Source organism: Brienomyrus brachyistius, chromosome 8 (assembly GCF_023856365.1).
Source record: "Brienomyrus brachyistius isolate T26 chromosome 8, BBRACH_0.4, whole genome shotgun sequence".
In the NCBI taxonomy this organism is placed as follows: domain Eukaryota; kingdom Metazoa; phylum Chordata; class Actinopteri; order Osteoglossiformes; family Mormyridae; genus Brienomyrus; species Brienomyrus brachyistius.
The window spans coordinates 1,249,974-1,257,840 of NC_064540.1; the positions used below are offsets into that span (position 1 = coordinate 1,249,974).

At 40.9% G+C, this 7,867-nt stretch overlaps 1 long non-coding RNA gene across 1 annotated transcript; it reads right to left on the minus strand.

Moving 5' to 3' along the window:
- Positions 1-981: 981 nt before the first annotated feature.
- Positions 982-5,756, minus strand: LOC125748200 (uncharacterized). The gene is made up of 3 exons (XR_007399487.1): positions 5,438-5,756; positions 1,358-1,408; positions 982-1,230 (listed from the first exon to the last, which is right to left on the minus strand). It is a non-coding gene; the product is annotated as an uncharacterized LOC125748200 (long non-coding RNA).
- Between the last annotated feature and the right edge of the window lie 2,111 nt (positions 5,757-7,867).

Below are 7,867 nucleotides of genomic sequence, written 5' to 3' on the forward strand. Positions count from 1 at the left end.
TTAAGGTCTATATATCCTCAATACGACCAATGCTTCTCTTGATGGAGGGAAGAAAACAACTTTATCGTTAAGGGTTTTCAAGGTTCAATGATGCCAGCTGGTTTGGTTGTAAATTAGGTCGACCGGGAGAAGGAAGGAGGGCTATAAAGCATTCTTTACGACGCTGAAACATTGATGTATAACACTAAAGGCATCCCATAATACTGCAGAATACACAGGGGCTAGGAGCCTTGAACCACATACAGGAAGCACATTCAGTAGTCTGTGTCATGTGCGTTTTATTTCTGCTCACATTATCCTGCTAATTGTGTATTTTTTCGTATTTTTCTGTGTTGTTTCCGCGCTGTTATAAAACTAGGGACATATGCCGCCAACTGAATGTTGTCACTGATGGGCGGTTACGTATTTTAGGGACTGGCGGCGGCGGCGGCTGATCCCCGGCGTGGCGGAGCGCGTTTTATCAGCGAGCGGTAAGTGTGGCAGATGACGGTCAGCTGGTGTCAGAAAGGAGGCCGCCTGTTTCCCGCGGTGACAGGACGCCGTGGTGGGAAGCAGTCTGCTGATCTCACAGCAGGCGGTCCGGGACGTGTCTGCTGATCCGTGTGTCACTGCCGTTTGTTTGGGACATTTGTGGTCACACCTTTCGCTTCCCCTTGTACCGCAAGCAGCCAGTGAGCCCGTCGTAGCCTCCGTATAGTTGGAATTTAATTTTCTACTTCAATACTCAATAATAATGATAACAATAATAATCATTTTCTTAATGTTTCTGTTGTTATAAATACCAACAAATAATAATGAATTATTACTATTATTACTATTACATTTCCTTTTTCCAGAATTTGTCATGAGCGAAAATAATTAGTATTAATAAATTAATTATGAACACTAACTCAACACACACAAAAAAATGGCTAAACCTTTCAAAAATCACCCAATGTGAGTATAATAGACAGAAATAAAGAAGAAAAAATAAGGCAGCAATTTATGGAAAAAATCAGATTTTCACAGATGTCGTTCAATAAGATGAACAGATCAAGGGTAAGAACACGAGCACACGATCAGTAATCCGTAACAGAGCAGGAATTTAATGCATTTTATCTTTCATTGACTGCTACGGCTCCATGCCACGAAATTTCTCCCCAAATAAGCAGTTCGGTCAGGGGGAGCTGATTAAGATGACAGCCTCTCATGTTGGACTCCTGTTGCGTCTCCTGAGACACGAGAGGAGACCTATTTAGAGGAGAGAGCAGAAAAGAACCACAAGTTCCTCATCTGCTTTGGTGTCCTGGAAAAGAGATTGTCATAGATTTTAAAGAACCTACCCCACCCCCAAGAAAAAAGCTGATTTTTTTTTCACCTGTATGCTTTCATCAGACACAGGGAATCTCTTCACAAGGCAGAGATGAGCCTGGAAACAAAGTGGATGCCATCACGAGCAACAACAGGAAATTTTCTTGGTAACTATCACTCTGATTGCCGATAGGATGTGCGGTTGTTCAGGAGGCAGTGACGTCGGCTCCAATTTTGCGTGCATGGATTAATCTCCTGCTCGTCCTGAGTGTCATAATTATGTGGGTATGGATATTCTCCGTATGGTTTCCCGATGGTGCAGTGTGGCCAAATTGGGGAGTGTGAATCGGCTCTAAGACTTCACGGGGACAAGCTTCCAGTGATGGGTCGTATGTCACGTTGAGGGTCATGCACATGGTTAGCCTTGAGATAGCCATGATGGCCAGCTCTGTACGTACTCGTCTAAATAGACAAGGATGGAATGGCATCTGGCATATTAAACTGCCCTGCGCTGATAGAGGCTCAGTTTACAGGATTGACTTTCTAAATGTTAATTCAGTCCCCAGACTATTCAGAATTCAGGCATGTGGCAGCAAAGAGCATCACTGAAAATGCAGTGAACCACTGCTCAAATGCACATGTGCATCCCAATGTACGCTGAAACCTGGAACTGCCAGTGTGTCAAGCGGCGCTGTTACTTAATTGCTAAAACGGGCGCAATTAAAGTGCAGTGAATTACGAGCCAAGGATTTACAATCCTTCAGAATCTCCTAGGTTCTCCTACATTGCTTTCAGCTATCTCCCTGACCCTGGTGTCAAAATAAGTTTCTTAAAGGGAGAAAAAAAATCAATAAACTAAACAGGACTGTTTCTAGATGTTCATCAGGCCATCTGGCAGTAGCATGAAGGGTGGATGTGTGAGGGACCATCAGAGGTCAGGTCTCTTACATCTGGTTAAGACATTTCATCTTATAGAGTTACTTTGCAGGTAGATAAGGGAGGATAAGGATGCTCTCCTGCATCTTCTCTCCTAGCCCAGCAAAAGGCTTTATGCCAACTTAACATCTGAAATACATCAAGAACATTGGGAACTGGGAACAGCCAAATATGTTTTTTTTTTTTTAATTGTCAATCAGCGGGCAAACGTATAAGTACATATAAGTCAATAATTTAATTCACACCTGTCAGTTATCGTATACTTAATGTCATAACTACACTGAAGCCAGGCTTACACTGTCAAGATGACGAAGGCTAACTGCAGATATAATTTCAGTTTGTGAAAGAGCATTGTGTCTTTCCTGAGGGGAAAAAAAAACTTCTTAAAGTCCAGAATGTAAGCTGGAATGAAATGAAACTGGAAAATTAATAACTGTCTATTTGAGGAACACTGAATCTCAGCTAAGACGGGAAGTAAATGCAGTAGTGTTCACTCCAGATGTGTTTGCATCAGTTTGGGTGTCTGGTGATGAGCTCACAGAATCGTCAGACTGGTAAATTAAGTGTTAGGGTGACAAGGTCACACCTCCTTACATGTGATACCATCTTAAAGCCCTGTCGGTCCTCTTTAAGGAACTACATCTTAACAGAGTGACTTGTGAAGTAAATTATGAAAGATATGAGCGAAAACATAATGTCCTCTGGGGGGGGAAATCAATTGCTGGGGCTCTGGAGGACAGTTCAGGGGTGAAACTACAAATAATGTAATTTAATGACTACTGCTGCTTATTTTCCCAGGGTAGCAAAGTCTCTGAAGTTAATTCATTTTTTAAAAAAATCACAATAAAAAAACAGCACAGATGTCATCTGAAATGACATATCTGTGAAGAAAAACAATGTCATTTCATCAGCTGCTGTACTAACTGCAGAATCTGGTTCTGTCACTATATGAAGACCCTTCTTAAACAGACACGCACAATGGTGCCGGCATCGAAAGCCATCAATCATTTGCCACAGCTAATCAATTAATGTTCTATTGCTTGCCAATCTGGCAAGAAAAATGATATTTACCGGTCTTTGGGAAATTTTGTCGATAACAGAGAGACCGCTTTCCTCCTGTGGAGATGCATTGCCATCGAAATGATTCAGTTCGAGAGAAAGGAAACATTCAGCCCCACAGGCAACAATCAAATTCAATAACAAGGCCTACAGTCCAGCATTCTTCTCACTCTGCTAACAAAAACACATATGGCATAAACAAAATGTTTTTTGCAGGTTTTCACATCGCAACAACACAAAAGCCCTTTCATTATGCATCACAAATTGTCTTTTAAAACTTAGTGCATTTTAATGAATACCAGCCCCTGTGTATTAATCAGCCATGCTGTCTGTAGCCTCTAGAATGGATGCTATACCCACACAAACCCATGAGTATTTGAATAGAGGAGTCAGCAATCAGTCCGCATGCTGATGTGGGTGTGCTTAGCTCTACCTGCTCAATACTGCAATTTGCATCTTTGTGTTTGCAGTAATTAAATAATTGGTGTGATTAAGGTTCTGGGATAGCTGAGGATAGAGGCAGTGGTCAGAATTACCAGCCAACGGCTGATTGCATAAACATGTACTGTACAATAACTGAGTTTTGACAAACTGGAAAGTATCCAACTAGCTCTTTTTGTGTTATTTTTGAAACACAATTACCTTTCTAGTAATGTATGCTACAGGACGTCAACTTTGTGACGGTTTTGACACAGCATATTAAAGTGACCGGTAAGTCTTCTGCTCCAAAAGTAAGTCTTAAAACGCAGTGTTGCCTCTTTCAATAGGCTGCAGTCATTTCAGAAAAGCTTAAATAAAGACCAGAAATAAAGTTGGCTTCAGTTGCATCAGGATGAGCCAAACACTGGCAGAGAGTAGGGAACGTTTACAGTGCACTGCAGAAAACACTGCCGCTGCTCTCAAAGCCTTCGTTACAAATTGATGCACCGGCAGAAATCTTAGGCTTCTAGCATATTCTGAGGAATTAGAGTTGAACTTCACAGAGTCTGTGTGCTGAGAGTAACATGTAAATCAACGTTTGGCGGTCTGACGCCGACCGTCGTTAAGAAATTGCCTAGTTTACATTGCATATAGTCAGTTTTTTAGCACCTTTAGCTGTAGAAAACATACTGTCCATTCACAGCTGGAAGCTTTTAACTGAATCTTTTGAGGTTTTGTACCTTCCTGAATGGCGATAAGCCTCGCAGGGAGATTACGTCCCTCTTTAGAATCCCCTGTCCTTATAAGATTGATGGATGTATTTGCCATAAAATACTCCCAAGATTTAGTTCCAAACTGGAAGCACTGATCATTCATACACCCCAGTGTTTAAAACCTTTTTCCATTTCGATTAATAATAATCATGGCTGGATCTGGCTTTCAGGGCTAGATTTCGCAGGCCGTAGGGACTGTGACGTCAGCAGTAGTTAAACCGGTCGTGGGAAGTGTATATTATACATGCCTTTAACGAGAATAGAGAGGGAAGGCATAGCTGAAACGCTGACTTTAAATGAGGTGTACTTCAATGGTGCTGGGGAAGGTGTCATCAGGGGTACAAGATGGTGAAACACAAAAAAGTGAATAAATGAATTATAAAATGTATGACGTCTAAAAAACTATTTAAAAACCCAGAATGCTGCAGCGATGAGTCAAGTATTAACTATAACATTTTAAACGCCCCCCCCCCAAACCTCTCTAAATTTCTTCAAAACTAACAATAATTATTAGAAATGAGAAATGACATTATTGTATACGTTTTGCTTTGTGCTGGCTTTGCAGTGTGAAATGATTGAAGAGGGTGGCTTTTAACGTTGCCTAATTATCAATAATTAAGCACGAGAGCACTACCTCTTATCTGACTACTACGACAACAGTGCATGTCATGTGTTCCGATTCATATGTAAGAATCAATGCACGTCTGCATAAGTGAACAATTTCCGCACTGGTATTTCGCATGGCTGCATGCCTCGCTAACGCAACAACACCCCATATACCATCCTAATTTAAACTTCTAAGTCCATTTAATGCGCATGTACGGACAGAGAAGGTCAGGCCACCGGTAGTTTTAGGTACGTTTAGACACGTAGGGTTGCTGTCTTACTGCATCGATGTGCAAACGGGGTACGTGTTTGACTGACTGTGGATCGCTCCTGCATCATATCAAATTACTCACCGCGATAATAATGTAATAATAACTATTATACAGCCACCACCTCTGCTCGTCCTCAAGGAAGGGTCTTGTATTAGCGTTGCTGCAGAAACTCTAATGAATCTTGTCCGCTGGTGTAAATGTCACTTTGCTGTCTCCTTAATTATTTCCCGGGAGCTGACTTTGTCCTTTCATGTGGGATATTCATTCTGCTTGGATGTCATTAAATGAATTATCAATACCCAGCACAGCGGTGTGGCGTGCAGATAGTTCCTGCACCTTGTCTGTTAGCGGCTCCTTAATCAGAAAGGTAGCCAGAGGTCTTCCCAGCTTTTCTTAGCTCACGTCCATAAAGCTTGTTTCGGTCAATGTCTGGGGTGAAGCCCTTTTAACTTTTACAGGCAAGCTGAAACTTTTTAAATGCACAGAGCAAAGCTGCAAGGACTCTTGCTTTTTTTCCGAACTAGTATTTCTTTTTTTTTTCCAATTGCGTTTCAGTGAATCCTCAAGTTAACCGCAGAGTCTAGTCACCTCGCGAATGTGGACGATTCCTTCCCTTGAGTCAAACACCGAAAAGTCCCTTATAAATTTATACAAATTACAGTGTACTTTCCAAAACATGCACAAAATGTCCTCCCTTTTACAACTCCAGAAAGAGTAAAAGAATTTTTTATTACTTAAAGAATATACTTTTTATTTAGATTAAAAGGCATTTTTTTAATGTTCACCTATTTCCAGGTTGTACCCCAACCCTCTGCATCCTGAGGTAGGATACATACTAATAGGGCCCTGAACTGGGCCAGTGGTTGGAAAGTGGATGAATGGATTTTTCTGGAAGTTTGCTCCAGTCCCCCATCTTGGCAACTTGCTCACACTTTAATGTCTGCTATGGGATTGGACCTCGGTGCTGTTTGATTTCAAGCTCAAGTTCAAGACGTTTGTTGTCATTGTTCAGTTGCCTGGACAACGAAGGTAACTGACAGACCACAAAGATGCAAGAAAAGTGACAGAGACAAGATAATAAATAAATAAATAAATAACACGGTAAATAACAGTTAAAATGACTATATGGGGGGGATCTCCACATACGCCCACCCACTCACCTACCCACATACACTTATGATCACCGTAAGTTCCCAGAGATACCAATAATGGGGAGGAATGATGACAGGGATCTGGTGCATTTACAGTTCAGTTGCGTATAGAGTCTTTCCCAACGTGTTTTCCACCAAAGCACTTAACAGAGAATTAAAAAGAAATAAACAGATTATTGGCACAAAAGGAGAAACGACGCATTTCCTACAGAATGTTAAAAAGATCTCACTTTATCCTTCATTTTTCAATTTTCAGTCACAACAAGTCAAATTATGAGGCTTTAAGGAATGTGCAGTCATCCAGAATTTCAAATGATTGCAGAAATGAACGGCAAGCCTGTATAATTCACGCTGATACCTTTATCAGGTGTAGTTTCAAGTGTATCGGTGTTACTTAAACGTCCTGATTGATGGTATAATGCGTGTGTGTGGTATTTGTGTTATCATTATGATTGATTACAAATACTTCCTTGGTGACATCCATTAAATCTTCATTATAGCCTTCCTCATTGCCACAATTATTACCGAGTCTAAGTGAGTCTTTTTGGCAACCCCACTTGCTACATCAGCCCCAAATAAAACCTCTTCATGGCTCAAAATCGTCATGTGATGAAACACGAGGAACTAAGCCAGTATTCTGGGGGGGTAAGTATATATTGTTACCATAAATCATGCATTATATATTGAAGCTTTTGTTTCCAGTCAACATGAAAAATAATACACATTAACTGAATATTGCTTAGAACAGGACAGAGGACTGTCGTGCTTCTCCGGAAACCTTCATCTGGTTACATCAAAAAAGGATAAATTATGATCATTAACTTCCTGTCCTAATGGACCGTGTGCTTCACTCCTCCAGCTACTAGCTAGCTGTCTGCTGTGATCTCATGTGCCACCCGGGCCCAATAACTTGAGATGCTAGCAATTATCTCCAGTGGCTTTTCTCCCGCAAATGGGGTCCATCACATAGCAGTAGCATCTTATAGCTGAGGAAGAGAGTGTCATTTAATGGGTCCTTACCGGCAGAGGCCTTCCATTCTGGACAAAAATAACTGATTTATTACTGGAGAAAAAAAAACTGTTGTATTTTTTCCTTCAAAATATCTCGTAAATGTTAGCAGGGCCTCCGAAAGTTACTCAAGTCAACATATTATGTACATTTTCTGAGGAGCACTGAGTAGCACAACTGCAAACCAATGAATAGCATTATTGTGGGCCTGACTTGTGTTTTTAAATTATTTACACACTTATTTGTTTACTTGAACGTTGAACATGACTCTGCGGTGCAATCTGTAGAATTTGTGGTATTCATAAATAAATGTCCATTCATTATATTTACTACCCCACATATAAGAGCCGA